The following is a 12,658-nucleotide window of genomic DNA, read 5'->3' on the forward strand; positions in this document are numbered from 1 at the left end:
AACAAAAATAGGAAAGCATCATAATTCATTACAACTGAGGGCAAAACATTGACTTTGCATCTTCGCTCCTCTTAGGGAATGTTTTATAGATAAACACTGGCTTGTATGTTCTCTGAAAGGGGTTTTGAATTATTTTGATTTGGGGGGAGGGGACACGTGTGTGTATACATGTACATTTATGTGGGACAACACACGTGGTGGCCAGAGGGAACCTCAGGTGTCAGCTGTCCCCTTCCTCCTTGTTCATTGCTGTGTGCTCCGGGCCAGCTGACCTGCTAGTGTCTGGGGACTCTTCTGTCCCCCACCTCCCCTCTTGGAGGAGGGCTAGTTGATAGTTGCGCAATACTCACCCGGGTTCTCTTCGGTTCTGTGGATCCACGCTTTAGGCCTGAGCATGCACGGTGAGTGTTCTCTTCACTGACCCATTTTCCCAGCCGGTCTATTAAAATAGTCACTTCCTTTACTCTGGACTCTGCCATATCTACTTAGCATTAATTGCTTAAAGTGCTTCTCAAGTAGTGGCGGTTCTGTCCCCTTCCCCAACATGCGGTGGCTTCTGGAGACTTTCTTTGATTGCCACAATTTGGGAGAGAAGATGACGGTGGGAAGTGGGCGGGCACCTGTGGGTTGGGGCGTCTTGCTATTCTAATTTTAATTTGTGCAGGAGGCACCTGTCACATGTACCCAGCCCAGCCCAGCCCAGAGTGTCTGCGACGTTGGGATTAAGAGCTTGGCTTTAAAGAATATGTCTGGGTGGTCTGATCACAAGGAGTAAAACTCACTCTGTGTTTGTGTATTATGTCTGTGTGTATATCTGTGTGTATATGTGATGTGCATGTGTGTATTATGTCTGTGTGTATATCTATGTGTATATGTAGATGTGTATGTGTGTGCGTCTGTGTGTGTGTGTGTGTGTGCGCGCGCGCACGCGCGCGCATACGTTTCAATTGGACATAGTTAACAAATTAAAAGAGCTGTCATTGATACAGCTTTAGTGTAATAAAGTATCTTTGACAGGGCCAGGGAAATGACTTTGGGTAAAGTTCCTTGCTGCCAAGCTTAAAGATTAGCGTTCCACACCCACAACCTGATGTGATAGAAGAGAGAACTTGCTCCCACGAGTAAATAGTTCTCTGACCTCCATATGCTTGCCGTGACACCCCCTCCCCCCAAAAAAACCCCAGCTGACCAACAAACAGATACTTTTAAAAAATACTTTTTATATTTATCTTTCAAGTTTAAATTATTGGTAGAGTGCCTTATTTTAACATAGCTTGATAGTTAATAATTATTAAGTTAGTAGTTGCCTGATAGTTTTTATTCATGGGGTAGTGGGAGACAGACTTGGGTTGAAAATAAGGACCTTGCAGCTTCCGGCCAAGTGCTCAGCCCCTGAACTACAGGCCTGCCCTCTCAATTTCTGGATCTGCTGTTTGGATCAGGGAGGGGGCCTTCACAGAGAGAAGCGGCAAATAGAGGAGCAGGCTGTGGGCCCCTGTCCCTAGATGGGTTTGGGGTTCCCTCTGACGTGAGGTGATGGTGCAGGCAGGCACACGTCTGTGGCACTCAGTGTGAGCCTGAGGCTGACACGAAAAGGGACTGTGCAGTTCTAGAAACAACCGCTGAGATCTTCGTGCTCCTCAGGCTGACGTGCTGCCTTTGGAGGTGAAGGGACCAGCTCAGAGAGGTTAGCTTCCCTTCTCCAACCGCCTCTGACATGGTTTTCTCTCTCCGCTCAGTTCTTCGGGCAACTTCACCAGCTACTTAATTCACTTCTCAGGTAATCGTGCGCTCACTTCTGACACCTTGTGTTGTCACGCCACCGCTCTTAGAGATCTTCAGGATTAATTTTTTATGCATATGCCTCTTGACTCCTTAACTAGATTAAACTGGCTTTAGGGATGGGATAATGGTGGAAGTATTTCTGTGTGTCTGCCTGTACCCAGAGAAGCATTTGGGAAATTTCAGACCCAAAGAAGGTATGACCTGGTCGAACTGGCCCAGACTGAGCAAGTTTGAGAATTCGCTCCACCATTACAGGATGTCCTTCCTGTGAGGGCTGACTTGCTTCCCCTGCTGGTGGCTTTGCAGGGTTTGAGAGGGCCACAGGTGCCTGCCACTGTCAATCAAGGCTGACTTGTAAAGAATTGACTCTCCACCAGGCAGTAGTAGTGCAAGCCTTTAATTCCCAACACTTGGGAGGCAGAGAACAGGTGAATTCCTGAGTTCGAGGCCAGCATTGTCTACAGAACAAGTTCCAGAACAGCCAGGGCTACACAGAGAAACCCTGTCTTTAAAAAAAGCATAATAGTAACAACAACAACAAAACAAAGCAAAAACAATAACAACCAGAAAAAGAAAAGAAATTACTATCAACAGTGAGAGTCAAAATCCATGCAACATTTCCGTTTTCTTTTGACCTAAAAAGCAGCTCCCTTTTGTCTTACGGATGGTGTGAAAGTACATCAGCCCATTTCTAGGAGACCTGCTATTCCCAGGTGTGGCTGGTGTTCTGTAATAAGCAGCCTTGAGCGGGTGTTCCCTGGCATTCTAGTGGGCTTTAGTAACACTCTGTCATCCTGGAGACAAATGGTCTCCCCAGAGCTGTATTAAGCTCTGCCCTACTCTGTTGTACCCACAGAAGAGGCAGCTGTCTTCCCATAAAACCTGGTACCCGCTCCCCACATTTAGAAAACTAGAAGGGCCTTGCCCTTCTCCACACAATGCTCATGAGATGCAGGAAATGTCAGGGCAGCAGTTAGCCTGTGTCTCCTGACCCTGCCTTCACACATACCCCACTCCCACCTCCTACCCCCACAGCAGGCGTATTCTGTCTGCTCTCTTCTTCCCCGCTCTGCCTGCCCCGGCTGGATTCCAGTCTAGGGACGTACTGTTCAACAGTACAGTCCATGTACCAGTAGCAGTATAGAGCTTGTTAGGCAGGTAGGTGTCAGGCCCTGCCCTAGACTTGTGGAGTTGGAGTATGCTAAGTATGTGGGATCTAAGGACCCTCCTATATAAAAGTGGTTTTGAGAAAGCCCGGATCTGGTGCCGCCTTCAGGAGGGGAATCAGGAGTGGTTAGTCACCAGGGCAGTGCACGATTCTTCTCCACATATGGATTCTCACTTTCCCTGATGCATCCTCCACCCTGGCTGTCTGTGTGCCACCCAGACTTCCCCTGGAACAGCCTGCAGCTTGGCCTCTTTGCTGTGAGGGTTTTTTCTAGATAGTGCTGCCTGCCGTTCCTGCTTCATGCATTCAGCACGGCGTGTCCTCTCTCGCCATCCTGGAAGTCCCACCCTCCTCTTGTTTGACAAGTGCCCTGGCTTTCTTTACTGTATACATTCCTCATAGAATCTGTATATGTGGCTCCAGAACCACAGCTCCAAGCAATCAGAGGCTCGGTGGAAATCTGAAAAAAATGCAAGTGAAAAAAACTGCAGCTATACCGAACACGTCTAGAACCTTCTTCCTTGTCACCCGCCCCTCAGTAACCCAAAAAGACTGTTTTCTAGATCACTGACATAGCATTGATTATAATAAGTTATGGAAGATGTGCACAGATTGTGTGTGAATACTGTGGTATAGTGTAAGGTGCAGGCTTTGACATCTTCACGTGCTGGTGCCCTGGAACATGAACACTGAAGGAACACAATAGCCTCATCATTGCCTTTGCACACGTGTGAGCATTGTTAGTTTACAGCTTTCCTTTACAGTCACCCTGAGGTGCATGTGTGTGCATGAGTGAGCACAAACATGTTAATAGCTGATGTTTTAGGGCTTCCATATGTACTTAAAGAAAAACTTAATTGTAAATCACTCCGTAAGTCATGCATAAACAGACTTGGCAGTTGAAGTGATTCGAGTAATGAAATCGTTGTCATCATAAAAAATCTTGTTTTGTTGGATTTAGTATTTCTAGTCTCTGAATCTCAATTTTAGGAGGCCAATATTGGAAAGAAGCAATAATCTAAGTAGATGAGTGTAGTCATGAGGTTCAGCACCGTGATTGTAAGGATTTAGTGCACCAGCGTTGCTTTTGTTTTTAAAAAGAGAACTTTTAATACGAAGAAACAGATGATCTTTTCTTCTTATGCAATGCTGGCTGTACCCAAATTAGTAAATGTTAAAATAACTATGGCTGATTAAAAACATTTCGCAAATTCTTTTTACTTTTTATATAATTAAAGTAAGTTCTCCATTTAGTCGTCATCTCTGAGATAAACCCAGTCTTGCCAGACTGTCTGGAAAGATTAGTGAATCAGACCCTAAACATTTGAAAAATAACTGTGTAACGATGTGTCTTATTCAGGATACAAAGCTGTTCCTCAGTTCTGAGATTTGTGTCCATCTTGTCAGCCTGACTCAAGCAAAGCTCCTTCCGGTAGTCTACAGTAAGGACCATTGCTCTGACGACACAGCCACCTAAGTAAAGTTCAGCTATTGCAAAGCACCGAGTGTAGTTGGCTTTCTGGCTGGATTTGCCGCCGTGTCTGCCTGCCTTCCACTTTACAGGCTAAGGGTGATTTGTCTGTTTATAGTATTTGTTTGCTTATGGGCTGACTTTGCCTATAAGCAAGTCGGCTGTGTACAATGCAAAAGGACAAAAGCCGTTTCTTGATTTCATGATGCTTGCATCCTAATGGGCACCTTGACATTCCCACAAGGAGGGATTTTACCAGACAATGGCAACCAAATTGGCACCCATTTAGACAAGCAAATGCGGTTCTTGTTGCTTTAATGGGCGTTTGTATCTGCTGGTGACAGGCTGTGACACAGGAGAGCTGCATGTATTTCTGAGCTTTGGTCAGTCATTTTAAAGTAGGTGTAGAGCGTCCATATCCTTCCTAGCCTTGAACACACATTATAAGCAAGGTCTTTGTCTTCACTGAAGCTGGGGAGGGTGTCGCATGAATCCAGAATATACTATGTAAAGTTCTAAAGGAGAAGTCATGTGGTTTGGGAGATAAAAAGCGAGCTTCCCAACTCTGAAATTAGAGTGCAGTGAGGGGGGAGGGAGGCTAAGAACAAAAGGCATCAAAACGAGGAGCCCCACGTCCTACCAGTGACGGTGTAGAATGTAAATAAGATGCAAATATCCAGTGGCCTGTGAGCAGCTTCACAGACAAGGCTGAACTGAGGGGTGGAGAGACTGCCCAGCACTTAAGAGCATGACTGCTCTTGCAGAGGAGAGAGGTGGGTCCCCAGACCCAGGTCCAGTAGCTCACAAACTCCTACAACTGCCTACAGGGGATCCAACATCTTCTTCTGTCCTTCATGGTTGTCTGCACAGACAGACGCACATAAACAAACCATAAATGTTTGCGTGTCTGTATGTGGGTGTGTGTGTGTTTGTGTATCTGTGTTAAAGAAAATCAGTAGATTGAGAGTTAAAATTATTAACTATTTTTATCAACAACTACAAGGTATTCTAAGATTGCCCATGGCAATACAGAGTCAGCCATAGATACCATACCTCTTTACTGTACTTATATTGCCTGCTGTTTATAGCATCAGTCTCTGAGTTCTAATGAACTGATGTGGTTCTGTGATCTTCAGTCAGCTTGTACTTGGACGGTTGTGGGTCAGCAGGATCCTGAACAGCCAAGCCTGGGTAACACTGGCAGTGAGTCCCGATCACAACTGACTGAGAGAGTAACGGTGATTAAGGGAGGTAAATAGGGTCACCTGGCAAAAAAATATTTGCCCCTTCTCGGCGTTGTGGAGGCTATATTTAGAGGCAATGTTTCTGGTAATAATATTTGAAAGTTTGTTTTGTAATCCTAGGGAGCTTGGGTTGCTTCAACTGGAGGGATGTGGGAAGGGAGTGGGGAGACAGAGAGACTGCAGTGTGGCCATGGGGAGAGGAAAGCGGGATGATTAATTGCTGTAGAATAAGAACGGAAAGCACGTAGGAAGCGGAATCTTGAAATTTCAGGGCTATCCGTTAGTCACCAGTTGAAGACTTTGCTTTAAGAACATTGATAGAGACCCATCAGCTCCAAAGGGAGTTTCCAGCCTTCCCTTTGAACGCAGGTAGAATATTCTAAATATATTGTTTTAGCACTGTTCCTTTCCTTCTTTTTTTCTGCTCCGTTTGTTCTTGCCCTCTTGCTACCTGCTCTCCGCCTCATTTGTGATTCTTGTTTCCTTTGCCCTGTGTCCACACCCCAGGATCCTCTTGTCCTGGCCCCTCTACACCCTCTGTGTGAGGATAAGTCTTCCTACACCGATGAGTCCCCTTTGGGATACAAGCTTCTGTGTGAAGACCTCAATCTTTTCTGTCCTCTGTGTACCTGAGACACCCTTCTCTGTGAGGACTGCTCTGCGCTCATTACCAGATGCCCCAAGTATCCGATAGGAATGTGGTTTGGTTCAGCTGAGTGGAGTCAGTTTGAAGATGGCACCCAGTTTCTCTGCCAGAAGCGGCCAGTCTCTCATTTTATGTTTGCAGAGCTGTTTGCACTGGTCTGCTCCATCCTGGCCTCATACACAAAACCCTGGAGGATGATCACACTGCCTGAAGTGCCTAGAGATACGATCCTAGAGCTTAGGGTAGACGGGAGAAGTATTACACACAAAATCAAGGACCACAGACAAGGTGATGGGACAGGTGTGGCAGAACTGCAGGGTCCTGTTGAGATGGGAGGTGTCGAGCATGTGGATACTTGAAGCAGGCATGATGGGTGTATTACTCCTGGTCTCCATACTGCAACACAAGCATGCAAGCAGGAACCAATGACATTCCTCTCTCTAAAGGACACGTGACGGGTGCCAGCAGTATTGTGATAGAAACAATGACATTGTCCCTAGGTACTTCATTCTCCTACCCATCCTGTACACAAGCCCGACACCCCTTTCTCCTCTGTTGTTCCGTATGCTAAAAACACACCTTACTTCCGCCATCCCCAGCTTTCTCTCTTATTAAGCTTTATTAGCACATTCTTGTTTGCTAAGCATGACAGCTGTCAGACTAGACCCTGATGAGAAAGTACTTCGAAGGGTAAGAGGAGAAACCTGTAGGGTCTAGCGAGCATAAACAGGTGATTTCTGTGCCAGAACACGGAGCTGATGGCCAGTAAACTTTAGAAAACAGATTGCCCTAACTAACTAGTTTTTCTCTATCGCGATAATAGGTTTCTCCGCCAACACAGCAAGCCAGATCAAGCCAAACTGAAAAAGGAAAAGAACAGGTTTATTTGAGCAGAGCAACTCCCGAAGGAAGTCCCCCGCCCCAAAAAACCAAGGAAGAAAAAGCAAAAGCCCAAAACAAAAGAAGGAAACTAAAAAACCCTGTAGGCAAGGGGTGATGATGTGTCCACCTAAGCTGGGTTTGTGCCCAAGTGTCATCAAAAGCTGAGTGCTTAAGGAGTGGACTTGGGCTGCTGGCAATTTCAGGGGAGGAGCCACCACAGCCACCAAGAATGCAGAAGTGGACTTTTTGGCACCTTTTCTTTCTTGGAGATGCTCTGAGAGGGTAGGATTCGGAGAGAGAAGAATGGGGATTTCAGATTGGGCAGGAGAGAGCGGAAGATTCCAGCAGTACACTAACAGTCTTTCATACACGGAAAGCAACATGCATGGGTGAAGGAACCAGCGCTTAACTCAGTGCCTTGTTTACAAGTTTTGTGGAAAATGGGGAAGGGCATTTGTCCAGAGTTCAGGCAGAGCCTTGATCTGTAACGTCAGAGCTGGATTTTGCTCTCTGCAATTGGAGTCCAGTCTTTGTATACATGGGGGTTGTTTTCGGTTTGTTACTGTTGCTAGTGCAATAGAAATGCATTAAGGCATCTGGGTGGTCAGTCTTAGGAAGAGCCAGCTGGTAGATTATAAGAGGTTTGATGGCATAGAACCCCTGAGCCCTGTTCTAGATTTATGGAATTTCTGGACTTGGTGACTCTATTACCCTGAAACTTGCCTCTGCACTCTCGCGTGTGCCCAGCCTCTGGCTGGTGAATGATAGTCTATGGATTGTGTGGACAGGGTGTGGCCCAGTTGTTGCTGTGAACATGAAGTAGAGAGAGCTGAGACTCTTTTCCTCCTGAAGTGCATCTGACCTGCAGGAAAGAGATTGTTTCCTTAGAGGTTCAGGAAACCCTGAGGAGCACTAGGTGGTGGCCACCAGGAAGACTTGCTGTTACCATAGTAACATTTTTTTTATTGTGGGAACTTGGGGAAAGTGTTCAGGAACAAATGGAAAGAAGTAGGTATAAAAGATCCTGAGTTTTCCTTGGGGTTCTAGCCCTCATAAGGACTGGCTAGCAACCAGACAGAGGTACTCACTTTAACCCTCCAATAAATTATTAGCATGTTGATTCTTGTCATGAATTAGAGCCTCTAAAATGTTTTCTCCTAAGGGTTGAGCCTCCTGATCACTCTCTTGTCATAGGGTCTAAAAAGAGAAGCCTTAGTGCAGACTCTTCCCAGATCATAAAATAATTCTGAGGTAATATGGTAGAGACGAATGTCGTTCTATTTGAGTGTCATTTTCCAATGCCTCCAGCCAGGTTGGGACCTTTAACACCTCAAAAATTCCCATAGTGAGGATTAAGGGCATGGCAGCAGGGTGGCTTCTGGTCTTAGGTGGCCTGTAGGTCAGTGCCTCCCACACCACCCTGCAGACATAGACCTTGCTCCCATCAGCATTCATTTCTGTGACTTGCCACGGGAAGCTGAGGTGAGATCTCTTCTTCTAGTGTGCATTGCTGAACTTGGGAGCATGGTGGCTTCAGAAGGATCCTTTATTCTGGCTCCCTGAGTTACCAGCACATGCAGTAAATGCCTCTTCCATAACTTACATGGTGCCTCGTGAGCAGGTCTTCGTCCATTCAGAGTCCAGAGTGGCTTAATTTAGGATCACAGGTATAAGTGATCTTTTTTCTTGAATGGTGGTGGGAGTGAACCCAGGACACTATGGATACTAGCCCAGCATTGCAATGCTGTGCCATGTTCTCTGTCCTATAGGTTGAAGTTTTAAATCCAGGCAGAAATATGTATTAACTGCAGGATTTATTCTGATTGTAGCTTTTCTTTTGCCATGTGTTCTGCTTGTTTGTTTGTTTTTTGGCTAGTAGTTATTTATTTATTTATTTGTGACAGGTATCACTATGTAGCCCTGGCTGAACTGGAACTAATCGTGTAGAACAGGCTGACTTTGCACAGTGATCCGCCTACTTCTCCCTCTGCATTGCTGGAAGCAAAGGCATCCCCCGCCAGCATGTGCTGTTTCTTAGACTTGCCATGAGCACAGCCACTGTTTCCAGAATGTCAGATGCAGGCTAACAGCTACATGGTGTGAGAGGGAGATGGAGATTTTACTTAGATTTGCCCTGGGTACTGACTAGTTTTCTGTCTACTTGACACACGCTAGAGTCATCAGAGAGGAGGGAGCCCCAGTTGAGAAAATGCCTCCATAATTGAGAAAGTGACTCCATGAGATTGGACTGCAGGTAAACCTGGAGGGCATTTTCTTAGTGATTGATGGAGGATGACCCAGCGCATTATGGGTGGTGCCATCCTGGAGCTGGTGGGTCTTGGGGTTTATGAGAAAGCAAGCTGTCAGTAAACAGCACCCCTTCATGGTCTTTGCTTCAGCTCCTGGCTCCAGGTCCCTGCCCTCACTGCTTTTGCTGATGAACTGTAGTATGGAACTGTGAACGGAATAAACCCTTTCCTCCCCAATTGTGTTTGGTCATGGTGTTTCATCACAGGGAGAGTAACCCTAACCAAGCCTGTGTCAGGAAGGGAGGCAACACCCCTCTCTCCTTGTCATCGCTGTCCTCCCACTTTCTTGCCGTCACTCTGCTCTGAGAATGCCAGCTACATGTTCACACCATGATTTAATTGCACTGCGGCTCTTAAAACTTTCATCTGATATAAACCCTGTGCGCTGTGTAGACCTGTAATTCCAGCCCTCAGGTGGTACAGGCAGGAGGGTCAGAAGTTCAAGACTCCTTAGCTACATAAGGAATTCTAGGGCAGCCTAGGCTGGAGAATCTTAAAAATTTTGTTTCCATGTATGGTAATTTTTCTTCCTGTTCTTTGAAGAAGAAAAACCAGTTCTTATATAATATATCATCTCGACCAGGGAAGCTGCTTTTAGTGTTAAAGGTTGGGGGTACAGAGTAGCATTAAGGTGCCAAGTTTGTAAGAATTTGGAAAGTGAACCAAATAGAAAATTGACAAAACAAGGACTGAGAAATGAGCAGATAATGGCAGAGGTTAAAATAGGAACCAAACAGAACCCTGGAAGGTTAACTAAGTCTGGCACCTGCCTAGTCAAAAAGACAAATGGCAAACTCCCATCATTCCTAAGGAGAGAAGACAGGAATACATAGTAGGGGCCCAGCATGGTGACTACGTGACTGAGCCCTGAGAGCAGCATTGTAGGGGAATAGCAGTGCTGTTGCTACCTGGCGCAGAGAGCCATCCATGGTTTAGAACACAGTGGCTGGTTCTGCCTCAGACTGGCAGCCCGAGGGCCTTAACAAACATTCCGTTTGCACTAGAAATAGCAGTGCAAACAATGCCTCCCTCCTGCTGTACACACACACACACACACACACACACACACACACACACACACAAGCCTAGCTGCCTTGATGAATTCTGCAGGGAGAAAAGTACAACTTCAGGGCCCTCGTGAGATAGGTAAGGAGCCCTGCGTGGATTAGGAATAAAAACTGTTTCTTATTTCCCACACAGTTCTTCAAAACAGAGTGAGAAAGATGTGGGGGCAGGTGGATCCTGAGTTTCAGGTCATTCTGAGCTCCATTGCAAGATCCTTTCTCAGAAAACAAACAAACAAAAAGAATTAGGCAATAGTAATGGGAAGAGAAAGGGAGCGGGGTGCTCGTGGGTGGGTGGGAGAACTTGCGGGAAAGCGGCATACACAACCCCAGCCAACACACTTGAAAACATAGGGCTGATTCATTTGTAAAATACCAGTGACCAAAACTGATCCAAGAACAAAGGTACAGACCAGTTTCCATAGAAGAGAAGCCGGGGCAGCAGAGAATTGCCGTGGAGAACGGCAGGCAGGCTACATGGATAGTCTTAAAGCTATTTTAGCTAACTTTAAAGAACATGGGGTTTGGGTGTTGCTTATCCTACTTGGAGACATAGCGAAGCCCAGAGAGACTCTCAGTTAACCTGGTATCTTGGTACTCCCAGCATGGATGGAAGAGGGGCTCTTAAGTCCCACCCCTAGCTGAGGAGCTCTTGGCAATTAGGGAAGGTCAGTTTTCTTCAGGGATGAAGTCTTGGACAGGTTACCCATTCTTCAATAGATGGTTCTGTATCCGTGCACACATAGGCAGCACTAGATGGAGTTGAAGGGCTTTGAAAAAGAAGCACATGAACTTGGAAGAATGGTGGAGAGGATAGGAAGCAGGGATGGGAATAGGCAGTGGATTTTATAAATTGTATCATGTGCATGTATGAAATTGACACACAATAAAATGCTGATGTACTTAGAAGTTTTGCTTTGCTTTTAAATGAGGCACCATAGTGGGAGTGAAACCTGGGTCCTCTGCAAGAGCAGTTAAGTGCTCTTAACTATCCATAGCCCCATTGCTACAATTGAGGGGTGTAAACTATTATTATCTATGCAAGAAGTTTACAATAACTTATGAACCAGTAGATTTGTGAGTCTATTAAAAGGCTAATACCCTGTGGTCAATCCCTTCCTCCAGTGAAGCTGTGGTGGTTAAAGACTGGGAACTCTGCTCAGTGACACCCTTTGTATATCAAAGGAGATACGTGCTTGCCACGAAGGTAGAGAGACTGGAAAACTGGCTGATGAAGTTAAGTAGATATTTCTAATACAGTAAATCTGAAAAAGCAGAATAGGAAGGAAAAATTAACAAAAGGTGCACGTGTGTGTGTGTGTGTGTGTGTGTGTGTGTGTATTTCACAACGAAAGTCAAAACTCTCAAACTGTTCAGTTAAAATTAGAAATCAGCCAGGATGTCCCCCTTTTCAGTTATTTAATGTTCTATTTAAAGCTCACTTGAAACGTGTGTGTGCCTGGGATTCCAAGAGCCTCGAGGGAAAAAAGTTTCTAGACCAGTAAGAAAGATTATCAAAGGAGCTAGATTTAAAAAACAAACATTTGAAAAAAAAAAATGTCTGTCCTTTCAAAGAGAAATGTGTGGAAATGCAAAGTCACTGTTTGTCTTAGTTAAGTTTCTGTGGCTGTTACAAAGCATCCTGATCAGAAACAACTATCACTAGTCCCATCACTGAGGGAACCTGGAGGCAGGAACCCAGGCAGAAGCCATAGAAGAACAAGGCTAACTAGGTTGCTTAACCTGCTTTCTGGGACCATCCAGGACCACTTGCCCAGGTGTGGCACCACCCCCGTGATCTGAGCCATCCCACAGCAATCATGAATCAAGAAAACATACTTCAGACTTGCCTACAGGCAAATCTTAAGGAGGTGTTTTCTCAATGGAGGTCCCCCCCCCCCTTCCCAGATGACCCTAGCTTGTGTCAAGTTGATGAAAAAGACTCTAACAGGCTCAGTTGACCTCTTGTCTGCTTGGCACACAAGTATATCACAATTAAGATTCCTTTCTTGTTTGTCCCCAAGATCTCACGTTAACCACAATATAAGATATAAGTGTGGCTTTTAAAGTCCCACAGTCTTCAAAAGAT

At 45.6% G+C, this 12,658-nt stretch overlaps 1 protein-coding gene across 1 annotated transcript in view; it reads left to right on the top strand.

The window, feature by feature from the left end:
• Nedd4l (neural precursor cell expressed, developmentally down-regulated 4-like, E3 ubiquitin protein ligase) overlaps positions 1 to 12,658 on the top strand; it is a 322,283-nt gene that overhangs the window by 135,999 nt on the left and 173,626 nt on the right. The gene's annotated exons all lie outside the window — the stretch shown is intronic.

The sequence above is a fragment of the Microtus ochrogaster genome, chromosome 18 (genome assembly GCF_000317375.1).
Source record: "Microtus ochrogaster isolate Prairie Vole_2 chromosome 18, MicOch1.0, whole genome shotgun sequence".
NCBI lineage: Eukaryota > Metazoa > Chordata > Mammalia > Rodentia > Cricetidae > Microtus > Microtus ochrogaster.